The 20408-nt window shown below is 47.1% G+C and overlaps 1 protein-coding gene across 2 annotated transcripts in view; it reads left to right on the top strand.

The window, feature by feature from the left end:
- The first annotated feature begins 5413 nt into the window (after positions 1-5413).
- Positions 5414-20408, top strand: part of BHLHA15 (basic helix-loop-helix family member a15) — a 107426-nt gene continuing 92431 nt past the window's right edge. The window contains exons 1-2 of one of the 2 annotated variants that reach the window (XM_069210140.1): positions 5414-5580; positions 13041-13145. The gene's annotated coding sequence lies outside the window, so the exon portion shown is untranslated. The remainder of the gene's footprint in view (positions 5581-13040; positions 13146-20408) is intronic. The other variant, XM_069210142.1, reaches the window with a different exon arrangement.

Below are 20408 nucleotides of genomic sequence, written 5' to 3'. Positions count from 1 at the left end.
CTCCTCCATGTCCTCCTCCTCCCTCCCTGTCTCGTCTCCACTCACACCTGCATGCACTACATCTTCATCCACCACCTCCATCAACCAGTACGCCCATTACCACACACCGCTCATGTGCAATCACCGCCCCCACTACCATGCACACAGCCCCTGTGTCCTCTCCCAGTGTGTATGTGAGCCCTCCTCCCAAAGTACACAAACGCAGGCACACACCCACCCAACAGCCATCCACATCACAACAGCCTCCGGCCCATGCATCTTCCTGTCCCAGTGTGTCTAAGAAACTCTTCCTGGCTAACATTGACCTCTTCCCTACACCTTCCCCCCGTCCTTCGCCTAGGGCCAGGCTGTCCAGGTCCCAGCCCAGCACCTCAGCCACCAAATCATCCAGCACAGTGGTCTCAGCAAGTCCGGTCACATCGAGGGCGTCACCCATCAGGGCTGCCAGTGTGCCACCTAGCGAGGCCAAGGAGCAGGCCATTCCGCCCCCTGCCAAGGTGAAGAAGGTGCCCACATGCCGGAGGGAGAAGCCGCACCTACCACCAAGCAAGGGCTCCTCCAAGCCAAATGGGGATAGTGGCAAGGGACTAGCAGCGACATCAAAGGTGGGGAAGGGACACAAGGCGAAGAGTAGGTCAGGACAGGGCACGGAGGCTCCGGCTGAGGGACCAGAGTCACCCCTTCTGTCAACCAGAACATCAACCTGTACGGCGGTGGACACTGCCACCTGCACCGCCACCTGTACGTCTGCAACAGTCCCCAGCATCATCCCCAGTGGGCAGCCGTCCGAGGCTGCAGGAGACGTCCTGCTGTGTCCTTCCACAGGTGCAGACACATGCAACACCGCCAGCACCTCCACCACAGACACCGCCGCAACCACTGTCACGAGCCCCACGACGTGCTCAGACAGTGCCACCACAGCTGACATGGCAATCATCCCCAGTTGCCAGCTGTCCGAGGCTGCAGGAGACGTCCTGGACCCTGCACAGCATACATGAGGCACGACACCCAGCACTGTTTGTACCTTCAGGTGGCAGGCGAAGTCACAGCAGGGTGGAGTGTGTCTCTGCCTCCATGCAGTATCATGCTACCTGTTCCCAGGCAATCTCGTGGCACACACACCCAGGTGAGGGAATGGGACCTGCCACACTGCATGTGAAGCACTCTGGGCACAAAGCCCCCTCCAGAACCAGTGGAGATTCACATCCACTACTTCAGTCCTAGGCAGGATGAAGCACTCTGGGCACAAAGCCCCCTCCAGAACCAGTAGAGATTCACATCCACTACCTCAGTCCTTGGCAGGATGAAGCACTCTGGGCACAATGCCCCCTCCAGAACCAGTGGAGACTGACATCCACTTGAGAGACTGTGGCTTTGCACTCCCCAGGATAAAGCAGTGGGCAAACCACCCACTGGAGAGACTTGTGAGACTGTGCCTTTGCACTCCCCAGGATAAAGCAGTGGGCAAGCCACCCACTGGAGAGACTTGTGAGACTGTGGCTTTGCACTCCCCAGGATAAAGCAGTGGGCAAACCACCCACTTGAGAGACTGTGGCTTTGCACTCCCCAGGATAAAGCAGTGGGCAAACCACCCACTGGAGAGACTTGTGAGACTGTGGCTTTGCACTCCCCAGGATAAAGCAGTGGGCAAACCACCAACTGGAGAGACTTGTGAGACTGTCACTTTGCACTCCTCAGGACCAATCAGCGGGCATGGAGCCCCCTCGTGGAGCAGTGGCGTTGTCTGTTCATATGGCTGAGGTGCCCCCCTCTCCCCCTCCCCCTGAGGTGCCTGTTTATTTTCCATCTGATGCCCCTGCAGAGTTCTCTCCGTTTCGAATCAGGTATCTTGTGTGAGCTTCGCCCATGTATTTTGGGACACTGATCCACGGACAATGATTTCATTCATATCCGGACTTATGTAGTTGGTGTACATATTTGTGTATACTGATATTTGAATTTGGCCTATCTGATATTTCAATGATTACACTTGTTACAATAATTTCCTTTTGTCCTTGCGTTCTTCCAGGGGGTGACGGGGTGTATATGTAATGTTGCTGCATGTATTTGTGTGTATGGTGTTGTGGGTGAGGGTGGGGGTGTTGCGTATTGCGTGGTTGTGTAACTCTCTTTTACCTCCCACCCTCCCCTGTGTGCTAGGTGCAGTACTCACCTTGGTCGTCGCCAGCGTCTTTGCTGCTCCTGATACAAGAGGAGGTAGATCAGCATCAGCAGGACCTGTAACTCGGGCTCCATGGCGTTCTGGTTATTCGTAAAGTGTCGAAAGGTGAGTGGTTTCCGTTCCAAGTCCTGTTTCTGCCATGCTTTTGATGGCGTTGGTACCGCCCCGGAAAAGGTGGCAGATAGGTGTGTTGTAATACAGTGGGTGGAACCTTGTCTTCCGCGTCTGTTGGCGGTTACCGCCGCAGTCTTTGTTTCTACCGCTGTGGTGGTCGGAGTGTTAAAGTGGCTGTCTATGTTGGCGGTTTCCGCCATGGTCGTGATTCCATTTTTTTTACCGCCAGCCTGTTGCCGGTATTACTGCCGCTTTCACACCGACCGCCAGGGTTGTAATGAGGGCCTATGTGTTTTATTAACATGTATTAAATCTATTGCATTTTATGTTTTCTTGTATTAGCATAAGTGAGGCCTATAGAGCTTGCATTTCGCAGTCATGTAAATGTGCTGAATTGTTTTTTCACAACTTGAAGTCTTCTTACAGATTTCGTTCCCATGAGAAGCAAAGTCCCATTTGTAAAAAGTCTTGTTTAACTATAGAAGAACACTACCCGTTTGACCTTGAGAGTCCTGTAATGCAGGAACATGAGCTGAAATTGCATATACTTGTTACAACCCACTGGAATCACAAAGAAAATGAGATGTTCTCATGACAGACCTGGGGGAATGTTGTGGTGAATCCATTTTAGTTCTTATTGGGACTCATGAGTTTAGCTTAGCCTTTAGCTTGCAGGCCTGTGCCCCTGTCACCTAGTGACTTTTAACTTACTTAACTTGCTCTGTTTTAGTCAATTTATTTTATTATTTATTTTAAGATGGCTGCTATTGTTTGTAGTTTAGAACTTTTTTGATGTGTATTATCAGTGCCACTCTGTGAAGGCGTCACTATCAGCATCATAATCAAGTGATGTACGCAGGTATTAACATCATATCCTTTTCTCACTTAAGTGTGACAGGAACATAATGTATACTTGTTGGGGATTGTTTATATAAATGCCGCCACGAGTCTGCCTCCTTACCAATTATTTGGAAACAGACTTGCGTCAGGGGTCCTACATGATCTGTATATATACATCTCATATGGACAAGGTCACTAGAGGGATTCCTTCCAGATGCCATCTACACTGCACGTCACCTTGCTGCAGAACTCAGCCTTTGTGTCACCACAGAGACTGACCTAGAGACCTCATTCCAAGGTAACAAGTGTTTGGGGGTGCCTCTCATGGACATGGTACTGGCAAATTAAGTTTATCATACCTAGCTCTCATTAGGTGAGGGATTAGGTTCTCTTTGCTAGGAGTTTTACATCTCATGTTTATTTTAAGATGGTGGGGGGGTTGTTTTCACAACTCTCATCTTCACAATTATGCTTCTTTTACTGTTCATTATCCTAATCATTGCAGCGCATGCATTTTATCATACATTGCAGTCTTTTCAATAAATATATTGAAAACTCCTCTGCATCTCCTTCATTGCCTGTGTGTGACTGAGACATTCTGCTAACGTGAGTAAAAGGTAACTTCCGTTCCACCACGACTTTCTTGAGATATCGCAATCTAGAGTCCATACATAAGGCTGCCAGAAATCACCTTTTACTGTTTGGGTTTTTAGTGAGGCACTGCTTGTGAGCTGGGAGGGTTGGGCCGACAGTTGTGACTTGTTGTAGGAGTGGCTTAGTTGCCTACAAATAAAAGTGCTGTCTCCCCTAAACCAGCAGTCTTGTCTAGAAGCGAGTCCAACTACGACAATGTTGAACTGTTGCAATGTGAAGTCTGCGAATAATTTATGACTGGATGATGCTCCTTTAACATAACATGAACTGACCCTGGTGCCCAATTAGAAAATTTCATGTGCCGTAATATACTGTTTGCTAATCGAACTTTGTACAGAATCAGTCCTCTCTTGGTCTGAGACAGACACTTTCCTGATGCTTGCTGACCAGATTCTGTGCTGATAAAGATTACCTTACAGCGGCATCCTTTGGAGATGTACCTTCCTCTCTGCCAATTACCCTTCCCCCTTGAAATGCCGTTTTAGGTTAGACACTCCACCATGCTGACGCTTATTTTATTTTTCGTTTTACTTAGTGACCTGTAGCCCGAGTTATTCTTTTCCAAATAATTTTGTCCCTATTTGTATTTTGTATTTTACCTGCATGTTTCTCCCTACACATGTATTTCCCTAATTTGGTTAGCTGTAGTATTAACCTGTGCCCAGGCAAATATTTTTGACTTGATTGAATTTTAATTGACTAAATGTGCAATCTGAGCACTGCGTGATTTCCGTGTCCCAGATATTTCTACTGACTTTCTGTATCATTCAACTTGACTGCTTAGTTTTATTGATGTTACTACACCTGAATTTATTTTGTTGCCTTGGGCAACACTTGGTTATTTATCTCTATAACTTGGTTTTGCACCTAGTCTACATGACTTCGAGCTTGAGTTTATAATTAAGCTTTGACCTTGATTCCTGATTGCAGTTTTCCTTCCACAGTGGTCATGATATCTGAATTATTGGGGTGGTGTAGAAGTAATTGTTGATGGTTCACCACAAATCTTTCTGGGTCCAAAGGTCAGTTGACCTCACTGTACATTTGATCCCTGCAAAAGGTGAAATCCCTGAGATAAACCTGACATTAATGGTAAATTGACTCCATGTCACCAGCACGAACAGTGGGGGTTGTATCCCTGGTTCAAGTCAAATAAACCAACATGACAGAAAAAACGCCCGAAACAAAGATTAGAAAAAGAAAGCTCGGGACGGGAACACTGTGTTCCCGGCGACATAATGTCAAGTGCTAACCTTACTGCAGGAGGGATCTGAACAAATCTCACTAAAGGGTGGTCACCAAAGCACTTTGAACATTTGATTTAAAAGGACTGATTCTTATGTGGAAAATTAAGAACTAGCCCAGTCCCGCGAGAGAGAACACATGACCTTTAATTTTCCACCCAACCGGCTCTTTTATTTCCGCGTGCTGACAACGGGGACGCCAGAGCAGCTCTGTGAGAAAAGGAAGCAGCCCAGCGCAAACAATGAGCGTCAGATATGTTTGCATAGGGGGGCCGTTGCTTTTGAGAAAAAAAAACACACCCGGAGCTGTCTTTGCATCGGGGATGCTGCCAGGCTCCGCCCTAGCATGGCTCTGCACTAAAGCAACGTGTACCAATGCTCTGGCAGGGAGCCTCTAGCAGCAACTCTACTATCAGAGCTCGCGCAGGCAACTGCTGCGCGTGCAGAGGCCGGGACCACCAGCAAGCAGCGCGAGCCAGGACCTGGCGGCTGCGCGTGCGGGACTGCGAGCGACACGCGAGACTTGCAGAGCACAAGTTCTTTCAGGTAGGTTCCTCCTGCGGAGTGTCGAGTGCCAGGTACTGTTTTCCCGCAAACAACCTCAGAAATACCAAATAGTCAAGAAGCGCAGGTTAGAACGTGGCGAGAAAAGTATTTTAACAACCCCCTATCCCCCCCCCAATTTGGATAATTGACGTGAAGTATTAAAAAACTTTCCATATTTTGCTCCAGATCTAAATGTTAACCCAGCGTAGTGTATTTTTACTGGAGCTTTCGGGTCGGGATAGCGTATCAGTCGAGGAAGTCTCGTTGCAACGTTGACAGGTTGATGTGAGCTTAATTTTGCCACCACACCAGCGAAGACACCTTGGTGGGACAGTCCCTCAATTAGGAACAGAAATAGCAGTATGAGCAAGTCCCAAGTTTCTGTCCGTCAAACTAAAATAACTGTTTCTGTTGCCCGAGTTTCACCTACACACAGGGCTTCCCTGTCTACAAAGTACTTGAAATTAAATTGCAACCGCTGAAGTGCCCTGTATGTGACATAGCTCTAGTGCGGCGGCCTTCAGACGTTTTAATGTACACCCTCCTTACTAACAATACATCACTGAGCCTTACAGACTGACAAACATATTTTCTCATAATAATTCGGTGGCATCGCCGGCTCTGAACATATTTAACTATAAAAACATTACCGTTCTGTGAAGTTACCCATTTAAAAAATGCGAATTCGTGATTGCTAACTTGCTAGTGGCAGTCCGTCAATCTAAAAGTGTACAATTGTCCAGAGTGTAAGAGCCCTTAATGGTTACTTGCAACAAATCTCGCATTGGCGCATATAGGACATGGAATGACAAAAACATTACTGATGCCCCATTACATAATGGCTCGCAGTCACTCAGTTTTCTGTGTACAACATGCGTTAGCCATGGTACATTATGGGCATAGAAAATGTTCCTGTTGTCCAGAACCTGGCACTCCCCCTGAGATGAATTCAGCCCCCTCCAGGATGACCCCCCACAGTTTGAAGCCCTATTCTCTAGGGTGACCTTTTTGAGGGACAGGACCCCTATTTTACCTTCATTTTCAGTAAAAAAAAAAAAGACTTACTTCCCTGATCCTACCGTCCAAACTCAAGAACTTCAATGGAAAGTTTGTTTTGAAAAATCATACTGTAGCTGTTCAACTTAAGGATTTTAGGGCCAAAGCAAGACATATTTTGAGGCCCACTGACAGATAAACTTTGAATTTTATTACTGATTTTGTATGAATTTATGCTTGTAAAATGGCAAACAAAAGTGATTTATAGCTTAAACTTTCAGAAACGGGTCTCCCAACAGCTGAAATACGTTTTTCCCAGGGCCCCAAAAATCTTAAAAATGGCCTGGGTAGAGAGGAAGTCAGAGATACATTAAGGCAGAGAAGAGAAAGGGTAAGAGAGAATTAGACACATGTATAATATAAAAATCAGTTTCGGAGTGGGCAACATTATAGGTTGTGGCACTGGGCAGTTGCCCACTTTGCCCATGCCTTAAAACGTCTCTGGTACAAAATCTCATATGAAATAATATAAAGTTTGACCCACTGCTAAAAAAAGAAACGTGGACAAGTGCTAACTGACAACCACTATGAAAAAAGAGTGACACTGTTCCATCAAACATTTATTGTAATTAGAGTAAGGATTGTGTGCGGAATTGTCAATGTATTTTAGTGTCATAGGAGTGGCACATTTGTTTGCCCGCCTTTCTCTCCATTCCTTCACTCCCTTGGCTACAGTGTGCTTATGGCTGTGAGAAATTATTTAACGGATGCAGGTTTTAAATCCAGGAAGATGGTTCAGTGAGTTGAGCACTTGTGGCTGGCCTGTGTGTTTATGTGACACCCGCTTATGCATGGAAATACTGGCATGCACTGCAAATTCATCCTTTCATCCTTCTGAGGTTACTACTATTGCAAAAGGATCCAGGAGCTTTGTATTAAAGAATGCACATCCATTAACGTGTAGGCAGTGCCCGGGTATTGACCGTGCACGTACTGGTTGCTAAACCCCACGTACCTTTCTGCTTTGGAGGCTACTGAAACTGTTGAGTGACCCACCATTACTGGGAGAACCAAACTAAATAGCACTGCACTAAATAGCAGTAAGAGGGCAGCACTCTCAAATTTGCAAGTCCACGTGGGGAAGTTGAACAGTTGAAAATAATTATGGTTCTTGGATATTATTTGTTTGTTATACAGCAACCTTGTATTCTTGATATATTGTAATATTACATCTCATAAAATAGCAGATACATGTATTATCAACATATGACTTCCTTAAGACCCAAACGGAATCTGTGTCTTGGATATAATGAGTCAATGTATGTAAACACTGGCATCAGATACAGTAGCGTTCTCTGTGTGGTAGGGCAGAATGGGCTCTTATGGACTCTAAGTTTATCCCACCTCTGAAGAAAATGGCCATCATTGGTGGTTAGTGCATTGTGGCATGTTTGTTGAGTATGTGGGTGTGCAGTATTGGGTGTCAAAGATATAAACCACCTAGAAGGTTCTAGGATTTATTCACTTGATGCTGTTATGGGTGTTTGTGGACCTGCATTTCATGAATTAAAATACCCCCATGCATAGCCAATTCATTTGTTTGTCCAGCTGAGGTTAATTAACTGAGTAGTGTAAAAGAAATAATAAATTGAGGAGGAGGCGGAGCACCATGGCTATAACCACTGCCTTTAGAACATTGCTGACCAGGTTCGAATCCCAGCTTTGGGTCAACATCCTGGGAATATGGTCAAATAATTTAATCTCCCTATGCTGAAAAAATGTTTTGTTAAGAAAGTGAAACTGTAACGCAAAGTTTTTTTTATGCAAAGCACTCTAATACCCTCGGGCCTGGTTTGCACAAAAAAGTGCAAAAAAATGGGATGTAATGGGTTTAGAAATAGCAAAACTGGTGTATGAAGTACTTCAGAAAGAACAGTTTTTTTGTTTAGATCCACATCTGCGCACTTACTCATGTCTTGGACAAATCTAATTGCAAATTAATGTTCTTCTAAGAAGTGCTTGAAAACCATGTTCCACAAGGAGGTTGGAGAGTCTGTAGGGGAATTTTTGGAGGGGTGGCATTTAGTGTAAAGGGTGAACTTTAGGCAAATAAGGACAGTAACATTGATGAAGAATTTTTAGGATAGAAGACCGTAACACAGGATTTTAGGATAAGCCCTCAAGGTTTAGGAAATGTGGTAATTAAATTTACGCACGCAAGGTAGGTTTGCAAATGTAAACTCTGTAATTTGCAAAATCAATGGATTCGCAACTGCAAAAATTCCTTTTTTTAAATTACAAACCCATTTTTTGAGTTGGAAAACGCAGCTGCCACAGAATCGCATAATCCCAGTGGCCTTGGATTACAAATGCAGATGATGGTCTACACTCACTGGGAAAAGGTGGGTGAGAGAAAAAGGAACATTCCTTTTGTGGGCAAATCAAGAGCAGAAAGCAGAGGTTTAATTGAGTTCAAGATTGGTTAGGGTAGAAAAGTATAGAATTGTAAAAATAGGGGATCAAAACTGAAGGGTAGAATTTGAGTTTGACGTAGTAGGGTGGTGGTCCTGGTTGTTGTCATGAAGTGACCCCTGATCTTGTCAATAAAAGGTAGCTAATTTTTAAAGTTTGTAAATCAGACTCTTGTGAGTGGTCATTGTCAACAGTCTCCTTATCTATTGACCATGCATTGGTTGGGGAGACACCCTTCCACTGAAAACACATCTAAACCACTGCCAGGGCCATGGAGAGCCACTCGTACCAGTGCGGTAGTATCCGCGGGATGGTGAGGTGCCATGGAGAAGCACTAAGTCAGTGAGTGAGGTTATAGCCACACCGATTTCACGCAGAGCACAGATTCAGCCCTGAACATGAGTTACTGTTGGACAGGATCCAACAACATGTATAATGTTGCAGTCCAGATGTTTGCTTCTTCACCAGAGATAGGAGGTACTGATGCCTCTCCTTCAGAGATGGGCCAAGCATCATCGCCATTCACAACAGATTTTAAAAACAGCTGAACTTGAGGCAGGTGTTTATCCTGGACGGGCTGTTCCTCCTTGGAGTACACAGTGATGAAATGATCCTGCTACATAAACAGCAGCATTGATTCGGTGGGTTTGTCGAATATACCTTCCAGTATGAATCCATATAAGCCGGAAACCACCCTCCTGCAGCAAACTCATGAAGTGAGATAGCTCACAGGTAGAGAGCGAGCCAGGGATGGGCAGCCAGGTTCTTTTTAAGGAATTGTGAAAGTCGTAAGTATTTCTCCAGGAACTTCCGGATGTTGACTGTTACACCGCAATCTTTCAACAATATTTAATGCCATAGATGTTACCTTTTTCATGCGACTAAAACTGGAGCAGCTTTTCTTGTCTGTATACCTTATTCAAGTAACTCAAGTACATCTAGATTGTAATAGTGGTGCTTCAGGCTTGAAGTAGATTTTAATGTCTGTAAGTGTTTCTGTCACTTGTGAGTACAAGTGCAGCAGACTTTCTTCGCTTCAAGTATTTTTTCTGCCAGTGGTGCCTCCTGATTTCAGCTACATCAACTCTCCGTAACATGCAGGTGAGACCGCAGAACCCCTGTTTCTCTAACTGGTCTCTATAAGGACAGCTCATTGATTGCTGACAGTGGAAATGTCTTGTTGAAACTGCATCTCATGCATGTGAATTGTTATTACCCGTATGTTGAACTAAAACAACTTCTGCTCCCCTTGTAATCAGAATGAGGACATCTGGTTGCCAACAGCAGGACTTTAATCTTCATGCAGTCTCTGGGAGGATATCTTTTTAGTACACATGTAGCTTTTACTTTCTGTACACTCTATGTGAGGGAACCTAGTTGCTGTCAGTGGTGTTGATGGCTTTAGCCTCAGTGCCTTGTCTATGAGAATATGTGTTCAGTAGAGTTTCAGACTCCCCCTCCTTCATAATCACGGGGAGCATGCATAGTTGATGACTACCTTTGTTGACATATGTGATGTCACCAGCAATGCCGTAGGTGATGTAATTTGTGATGTCATTTCTGGTGTCTTGGATGCGGATTGCTGTGATTTGTAGCTAACCATAATTCCGAATCACAGTAATCCCCTCAATTGGAGTAATTTTCAAAAATGTAAAGTGTCTGTTTTTAGTAATGATAGTTGGGTTGTTCATATTAGTGCACACGCATAATATCACCAAATGAATAATTTTCAGTGATACTTATTTTTGCTTGTACCTCTGCCCCGTGTATCTACTGACATCGCTTACGGCCACTTACGGCATTATGCACAAATGGTATAGTCATAGGTCATGTCCTGTGCCCAGCATCCCTTTCAGAGCTTTCCGTGGACAGGACATGGCTCTAAGAATGATCGTTTTCCCGTCTAAATTTGGAGAATGCTCACATAGGCTTCACCTAATCTTGGCACATTATTTATTCAACAAGATTGTATGAGGTGGTTGAGGTGGGTCTTGAACCACAAAATAACACATTGGCTGAAAAAGAGCCCCATTCAATCAGTTTCTTAGTTTACAAACATAGGGGCATATTTAAGAAAGGTGGTGCTGCACAAAGTGCAGCACCCCTTTCCTTTTGTGGTTTAATGCCCTCCTACTACCACCATTTAAAATATTGCACACCATGGCGCAGGGTAGGGGGCAATAGCGTTATTTTGTATGACGCTATTGATGTACTCTGCAGAAGTGCCAACATTTTGGCACTACTCCTGGAGAGTACATATGGGCCCATTGTAAACAATGATGTGCCCCCTTTCAACGCCTGCTCTGAACAGGCGTTAAAAGTGATGAAAAAAATGACGCAAGGAACTCTCTTAGATTTCCTTGCGCCATTTTTTCGGCCCCCCCAACGCGGAAACCCCCCTTTTGAATACATTATGCCTGGTGCAGGCATAATGTAGCGCATAAGCTTACAAAGTGGTGTAATGCAAGCATTGCACTACTTTGTAAATATTGCGCTAGGATTTAGGTCTCATTGGCCACATTAGCGTCAGAAAAAATGATGCTAATGTGGCGCAAGGAGGTGCTAGGGGCTCTTAAATATGACCCCTAATTTTTATAATATCTAGATATGTTGAGGCATATTTATAAGCTCCTAGCGCCACCTTGCGCCACATTAGTGTAATTTTTATACGCTAATGTGGCCCACAAGGCCAAAATCCTAGCGCCATATTTACAAAGTAGCTCAATGCATGCACTTTGTAACCCTTTGTGCTACATTATGGCTGCGACAGACATAATGTATGCGAAGAGAGTGTTCCCCCATGGGGGGGTGAAAAAATGGTAGCAAGGAAATCTAAGGGATTTTGTACTGCACTTTAAAGTGCTCAGAGCATGCGTTAAAAGGGGGCTTCCATTATTTATAATGGGCCCCTATGTACTCTCCAGGAGTACTGCCAATATTTTTGGCACTACACCTGCACAGTACATCAATAGCAACATGAAACATGATACTATTGCCCCCTTCCCTGCACTGGATTTTAAATACAGCGCACACATGGTGGCGGTAGGGGGGCACTAAGGGGTGCAGGGCAAGTGGAGCTGCACTCAGTGCAGCGCTACTTTCCATAAATCTTCCCTGTTGATGGAGCGTGGTGCTGAGCCAAAATTGGCAGCGCTGCACACTGTTATTTTCACAATGCAGGGATGCGTCGTATTGAATTGAATACAGCGCACTTCTGTGTTGTCCCCTGCACTGGCGCTAAATTTAGCTGCCAACACAGGCATCCTTGCACCATTGTGCAAGGATGTCTGCCTTGAGAGGTGTGATGGTTTATGTGCGGGAAGGTGTCCCTTCCTGCACATAAACAATCACTAATGTCGATTTGGCACTTCTGTGTGTGCTGCAAAATGCAGAACTCACAAAAGTGCCATAGCGTCATTTTCAAATGATTGTTTATGTGCAAGAAGTGACACCTTCCTGCACATAAACAATCATTTCTGGCATTTTCCCTTTCTATGCGTGCTGCAGAATGCAGCACACATAGAAAAAGCAAATAATGAGATGGAATAAAAGTATTCCTCCTCGTTGCGCCTTGCTAACGCCACCCCTGGGGTGACGTTATATTTTGGCGCTGCCTCAGGTTTACGAAAATACATAAATCCGGGGCAGCGTCAAAATGCAATGAGTGTTGTTGTGGTACACCCTCAGCAACACCCATTGCACGCCCCTTCTATGCAAAGGGCTGATCGTGAAGGGTCCATGTTTACAAGGCACAGCGCCACCGGAGCGTCAAGAAAAGTGGTGCTCCGGTAGCAGTAGGGGGTCATAAACATGCTCCTACCGCCACTGGAGCTCATAAACATGCCCCTAAATGAGGCAGGAGGGTTAGGTTTTATCTTGCTTAGTATTCATGCTGTACAGCAGTTTTTGCTGTACTGAAGTGAAAAATGTCATAAAGGATTTTGAATGGGAAATGTAACTTACTGCTGTGATGTGTTTCTCATTTGCCACAGGACTCAAAAATCTTGGGGCGGTAAACTTGCTGAAACAACAATGTTGAAACAAAAGGGAAGGATATAGGAAAGGATTTTAGGCCAGGATTCCGAGCAACAGAAGAGGTGAGTATATACATTAAATATAGGGATTAGGTAAAAAAGATAATGTCTAGGACCTCGTTTTGGGTCCTCCTTTAATGTAATTAAATTAAACAAATGTGTGGAAAGAGTACAGTTGAGCAAAAAAAAGGAATAATACATGGAGTAAGGTAATGGAATGTTAATGGGTATGCTGTGTCTCTTCCACCACTTTTCTTGCATCCCTTGGTGCCCCCCTAACGCCACCATGTGTGCCATGTATCTAAGATACGGTGCTGCATGACGGTAGTTAGGGAACTAGTGTCAACATTTTTAATGCTATGTCGGAGCTTTGCAGGGTTAACGTAAAAGATGTTGATGCTAATCCTGAAAAGCCCATTAAGGCCCATTGTAAGCAATGGTGTGCCTCCTTTTAACGCCCTCTCTGGGCAGGCACTAAAAGTGTGAAAAAATGACACAAAGAAATCTCTTAGATGGCACAGGCTTACTGTGGCTCAAAGGGTTACTAAGTGGAGCAATACGTGCATTGTGCCACTTTGTAAATATGGCGCAGTGATTTTGGCCTCGTTGGGCCACATTAGCGCAAAGAAATGATGCGAATGTGGCCCAAGGAGGCGCTAGGTGCTCTTAAATCTTCCTCTTAATTTGTTGAGTAATAGCAATTAACCTTAAACACGAGACATTTTTATATTAAACTCGACATTCCTGAAAAAATGCCTCGAGGGCTAGAAAAAATAGGACTCATATTGATAATTCAGCGAAAAATCCTGCTGACGAAATGGAACCAATATGACTTTTGTCTTTAATCTACATTAAACTTTCCAGCACCACACTAAGATGCACAGATTCTTTTTTGCGAGTGTTGTGGAGATCCATCTAATAAGGCCCAAGATAATAGCGTTAAGTACATTTTATCTATAAACTGCCTACTCTCACAATCTGTGGCACCACATGTGTAATATAGGTAGAACATTTATCTAAATATTTGTAAAGCATTTTCTAGCAAAGAAGATAATTTTAAGTGCTAAATCATTTAAGCTAACTGCCAAAAGTGAATATGGCGACAAAAATTAAAGTGTGAGGCTTGTAAAGAGAAAGTATGGAAAGAAAGAGAAAAGACAGTAGACTTGAGATGTGAATTTTATCAGGGATAGACTCTCATTAGTCAGTGGTTATGCATGCAGTTTTCCACACTTTTATTGAAGAACTGGTTTTATTGTTTGTATTTTTGGGTGACATTGGTAAATTAAATAAAAAACATAAAACTTGAGGGAGTTTCTTCATTAAACAAATGGAGAATTGTATTTTAAGTTGAACGGGTTTCCTGATCCCTATTTTCAGTGGGGCATCAGCCCTCACAGAAGCACACTGCCACACCAAGAAGGTGGGGGGAGAAGGGGGGTTGGGTATGTGTGTGATCACAGAGTGCCTGTTACCACTATATATAGTTATAGTTAGGACTTGGTTTACATTGGAAATTCATTTTTTGGTTTGCTAATAACTTTGGTGGCATTTCACAAAACTCTCCACAAAAAAGGTTAAGCCACCTCCTTCCTGGAAAGTTTCAGGCCATCGGTCAAACGGATGGCAGAGAAAAAGGGGGTTCTAAAAACACATTTTCTCCTTGCAGTCTTTTATGGGGGGTTCCGAATAGCACTACAGCCAAAATGGGTGAACAGAATTAAACCAAATGTGGTAATAAGCTAAATCTTTGTCCACAAAGTGTGCTTTTTTTAATTTGGTGTAAATCTGTTCGGTAGTTTTTGAGAAATTGAAGCTGAAAATGTATATATATAGTGCTACATGGTACATTTGCAGCACTAACATGGAGTACAGCTATACCTCAGCTCAAAACACATGATCTGATTGGTAGGCCACAACCTGAAGAAAATGTTGCAGCTGCCATTTTATGACTTGTGGACTGGATCCCCATGTCGTAGGACATAAATGCAAATAAGATATAGGCAGGCAGGGCATGGTACCCTGACTGCCTGTGCCTTGTTGGGCGGTCCCGCCTTGGGTGAAACATTTTTTTTTCACAGCGGTACTGCCTGTACTCCCCTCATGGCCCCCAGGAAAATTCTCCTCAGTAACGTGGCACCACAAAAAAATATAGTGGAAAGCTCGGGCATTGCTTGACTATGATGGTTGGCCAGCAGCGGTGTGGTGGGGCACCTGTGGGGATTTGGGCACCCATGGGGTGGTGTGTGCATAGGTTGGCCAAAGGCCAGACCCTGCACCCAATCCCACAGAACGTACTGCCAAAAGTCCTGTTCTGGATTGGCATAGTAAGGTGTGGCAATAAAATATTACTTTGGCCTTCATTACAACCCTGGTGGTCGGTGATAAAGTGGCGGTAATACCGCCAACAGGCTGGCGGCGGTAAAAAAAAAGGAATTATGACTATGGCGGAAACCACCAACACAGACAGCCACTTTAACACTCTGACCCCCACGGCTGTAGCAACAAGCACAGCAGCGGTAACCGCCAACAGCCAGGGGAAAGACAATGTACCGCCCACTGCATTATGAGAGGCCAATCCGCCACCTTTTCCGGGGCAGTACCAACGCCATCAAAAGCACGGTGGAAACAGTACACAGAAGGGAAACAACTGACCTCTCGACACTCAAAGAAGAACCACAACGCCATGGAGCCCGAGCTGCACATTTTTCCTATGCTGGTGTACCTTCTCATGCACCAGGAACACGAACGGCGGCAAAGACGACCACAGTGAGTACTGCACCTAGCACACAAGGGTGGGGTGGAGGAAAAAGAGAGTGACACACAAACACGCAACACCCCCACCCACACCCTCACCCCCAACACCATGCACACAAACATACAAACAGATGCAACAATATTGCATATACACCCTTTAATCCGCAGGAATAACGCAAGGACAAAAGGAATCGATTAAAATGAGTGTAATAGTACAATTTTAGATAAATACGTCCTTAAAGCAATAAACAGTATGTACAATATATACAATAGGAGGGACAATGCCCACTCCAAAATGTCCGTGGCCCACGGGGCCATAACACATACTTGACTCCTGCCTCAATACGGAGAGAACACTGCAGGGGCATCAGGTTGAAAACACACAGGCACCTCAGGAGGATGGGGAATGGGGGGGCATTGCTCCTGGAGGGGGCTACATGCCCATTGCGATGTCCTGGGGAGTGCAAAGCCACAGTCTCTCTGGTGGGTGGGTTGCCCGCTGCCTGGTCTTGGGAAGTGCAAAGCCACAGTCTCTCTAGTCTGTGGGTTGCCCACTGCTTGGTCCTGGGGAGTGCAAAGCCACAGTCTCTCTAGTGGGTGGGTTGCCCACTGCTTGTTCCTGGGGAGTGCAAATCCACAGTCTCTCTAGTGGGTGGTTTGCCCACTGCTTGGTCCTGGAGAGTGCAAAGCCACAGTCTCTCTAGTGGGTGGTTTGCCCACTGCTTGTTCCTGGGGAGTGCAAAGCCACAGTCTCTCTAGTGGGTGGGTTGCCCACTGCTTGGTCCTAGGGAGTGCAAAGCTACAGTCTCTCTAGTGGATGGCTTCTCCATTAGTTCTGGAGGGGGCCTTGCGCCCACTGTGCTTCATCCTGCCATGGAGGGGGTGAGTGGATGCCTTCTTCCATTGTGCTGGAGGGGGCTTTGTGCCCAGTGTGCTTCATCCTGGATGGTGCAAGGCCACACCTGGGTGTCACACCTCCAGGTGTTGCAGGGGCCAGGACGCACTGCAGCCCATGTAGTCACGACTACACACCGCTCGCCGGCGGTGACAGCTGCTCAGTGGATGGCAGTTGCGGTGCAGGTAGCGGTGCTGTCAGTGGTGGGGGAGGCTCCAGCCCTTCCCCTGCAGCCTCGGACGGCTGCCCACTGGGGCTGCTGCTGCTGGCAGTGGTGCTGCTGGCGGTGCAGGTGGCGGTGCTGCTGGCGGTGCAGGTGGCAGTGCTGGCAGTGGTGCAGGTGGCAGTGCTGTCAGTGGTGGGGGGAGGCTCCAGCCCTTCCCATGCAACTTTCGGACGGCTACCCACTGGGGCTGCTGCTGCTGGCAGTGGTGGTGCTGCTGGCGGTGCAGGTGGCGGTGCTGTCGGTGGTGGGGGGAGGCTCCAGCCCTTCCTCTGCAGCCTTGGACAGCTGAAGTGCCATGGCTGGTGTTGTGTGCCCCTTCCTGCCCTTGGCAGATGGTGGTGCCTCCTAGTTTCTGCCAGCTGGTGTTCCCTTCCTGCCCTTGCTGGCTGGTGGTGCCTCCTTCCCCTTGCTGGCTGGTGGTGCCTTCTTCCCCTTGCTGGCTGGTGGTGTCTCCTTCCCCTTTCAGGCTGGTGTCCCATTCTTGCCCTTCCTAGGTGGGTGCCCTTTCTGTCCTTGGCAGGTGGTGCATGCACACTCGCTCTGCTGACGGGTGCCTCCTTGGAGCCTCTCACACCTGCAGTAGCTGCAGAAACCACAGTGGCCGCGGACTGGGTGGCTCAGGTGCTGGGCTGGGTTCTGGCCACCCTGGCCCGAAGTGAAGGACGGGAGGGGAGGGGCAGGGATTAGGTCAAGGGTGGCGAGGAAAAGCTTCTTAGGGACACTGGGGTGGGAAGAGGGTGAAGGTTTGGGAGTGGAGGAAGAGGGAGTGGTTGTAGGAGGTGTCTGTCCGCTGTGTTTGGGTGCAGGTGCATGGGCTGGATGCTGTCGTGAAGTGGGTGGCTGTTGGGTGTCTGAGTGCTTGGGTTTGTGTACCTTGGGAGGAGGGGTCACAGACACAGAGGGAGAGGACACAGGGGATGTGTGCATGGATGTGGGGGTGGTGACTGCCAGTGAGGGGCGTGTTGTGATAGGTGTGCTGGTGATGGAGGTAGTGGATGAGGATGTAGTGCATGCAGGTGTGAGTGGAGACGCTACTGGGAGGGAGGTGGATGACGAGGAGGAGAGGGACAGTGGATGATGGTGTGTTTGCTTCTGGATGGTGCTTGTGTGAGACCTGTGGAATGAAGTGTGGTACTTGTGTTTGCCTGAGCCACTTCTGTGTGTTGATGTGGGTGCATGCAGGTCTGAAGGTGTGCTTGGGATAGGCTGGGGTTGAGGGGATTGGGACTAGGTAGAGGAAGTTGGAGGGGGGAGGCTGGAGACAGGGACAATGGCTGCCATCAGTGGGTTGGCCAGAGCCTGGAATGCTCTCTGTTGAGCCGCCACACCAGACTGAATGCCCTCCAGGTATGCATTTGTTTGTTGCAAATGCCCTGCTAGACCCTGGATGGCATTCAGTATGGTTGACTGCCCAACAGAGAGGGATCAAAGGAGGTCAATAGCCTCCTCACTGAGGGCAGCAGGGCTGACTGGGGCAGGGCCTGAGGTGCCTGGGGCGAAGGAGATGCCCACCCTCCTGGGTGAGCGGGCACAGGAAACACGCTAAGGGGCTGCTGGGAGGAAAGTGCTGGTATGGGGGGTGGTGGCTGTGCCTGTAGTTGGGGTGGCCACAGAGGTGTCCGCCACCACCAGGGAGCTTCCATCGGAGGAGGAGTCGCTGTTAGTACTGTCTCCTCCTGTCTCTGTCGTGGTGCTCCCCTCACCCTCCATCTCACTGGTGCCCTCACCATCAGTGGATTCGGCCTCCAGGCCCATGTGGGATGCAGCTCCCTCCATTGCCGGTGCGTCTGCTTCTCCGCCAGATGATGCTGATGCACACAAGGACAGGGTGACAAAACAAAAAGGGTGGGGAAGAGACAGAGGACACACTTGGTCAGTGCCAGCAACAACACTACCGTTAGCGTAAACAACTTACAGGGAACAGCCCTATGCACTTGGCCATGCACTACCAGTTACAACGCTAGTCACCAGCCCATGGGGTACAATGCCTAATGCCATTAGCTGCACACCTGAAACCCACAAGACCCTGCCCAGTAGGAGATGCCCACTAACATTATTGGGGTTGGAGTGCATCTGAGCTTGCCCATCATGGAACCTACCCTGCCATGTTTGCCCGGGACTAGCGGTACCCACAGCCCACATCCCCCACCCTGGTAACACCGTAGAAAATGGGCGTCACGTCCGCTGCGGTGCATACAGTCACCACCGGCGTACATCACCATTGGCTCCTGGAACCCGTAGGCCCGAATGATAACCAATGCGGTGTTGCACGGCGGTCATCGACAGCGAAATTACCTAATTTCCACTTGTCCCTCTCACAGGTCAGGCGGCTGACATTTCAGGGGACACAGGCCATGGCACCTAACTGCGTCACAGCCGACACAGGCACATCAACGGATCTACATGTTCACATACTGTTTCTGTAAAAGAAAAAAAAAAGAATATCAATCTGAGTATATGTTTAAATATGACCATTTGCTCACCGTTTTTCACCCTAGAGTTCAACCGCTGAGGATGAATAGGAGATGAAGACATACCCCCGTGTACAGACCCCTGGTGGACCTGACGACAATGGAGAACAGCCATATTATCCTAACCTACAGACGTGATAGGGCCACAACCCAAGAGCTGTGTGCCCAATTGGAGCCAGACCTGATTTCCGCTATCCGCAATCCCACAGGTATCCCCCCTCTAGTTTATGTCCTGTCAGTGCTCCATTTTTTGGCAAGTGGTTCCTTCCAAGCGACAGTGGCAATGGCATCAGGGATGTCACAACCTATGTTCTCAAATGTGCTGACCAGAGTTTTGTCTGCCCTGATGAAACACATGCGCAGCTACATCGTATTCCCCAGGTGGATAATTTGGCCACAGTGAAGGCTGAATTCTATGCAATGGGACATATCCCCAACATCATTAGTGCTATTGATGGTACACATATTGCCTTTGTCCCACCATGGAGAAATTAACAGGTGTTCAGAAATCGAAAGAGCTTTCACTCTCTGAATGTGCATTTGATGTGTTTGGCAGACCAGTACATCTCCCATGTCAATGCAAAGTATCCTGGCTCTGTGCATGATGCCTTTATCCTGAGGAATAGCAGCATCCAATATGTGATACCTCAACTCCAGAGGCACAGGGTATGGCTTATAGGTGAGCCCATGGTCCCCACCCAGTTGATGTAGATATATGGGTGTGGGGTTGGCCCTAAGGGTTAGTGTCTGGTTAACAGGCATCCCTCGATATTTGCAGGTGACCCTGGTTACCCCAACCTTTCATGGCCACTGACCCCAGTGAGGAATGCCAGGACAAGTGAGGAGGAACGTTACAATGAGGCACATGGGCGAACAAGGAGGATCATTGAGCGCACCTTTGGCCTCCTGAAGGCCAGATTCCGGTGCCTCCATCTGACAGGTGGATCCCTGTACTACTCACCCAAGAAGGTGTGCCA

This window comes from Pleurodeles waltl, chromosome 10 (assembly GCF_031143425.1).
Source record: "Pleurodeles waltl isolate 20211129_DDA chromosome 10, aPleWal1.hap1.20221129, whole genome shotgun sequence".
In the NCBI taxonomy this organism is placed as follows: Eukaryota; Metazoa; Chordata; class Amphibia; order Caudata; family Salamandridae; genus Pleurodeles; species Pleurodeles waltl.
Note: the sequence above shows the minus strand (reverse complement) of the source record. Positions and strands in the feature narration are given on the sequence as shown.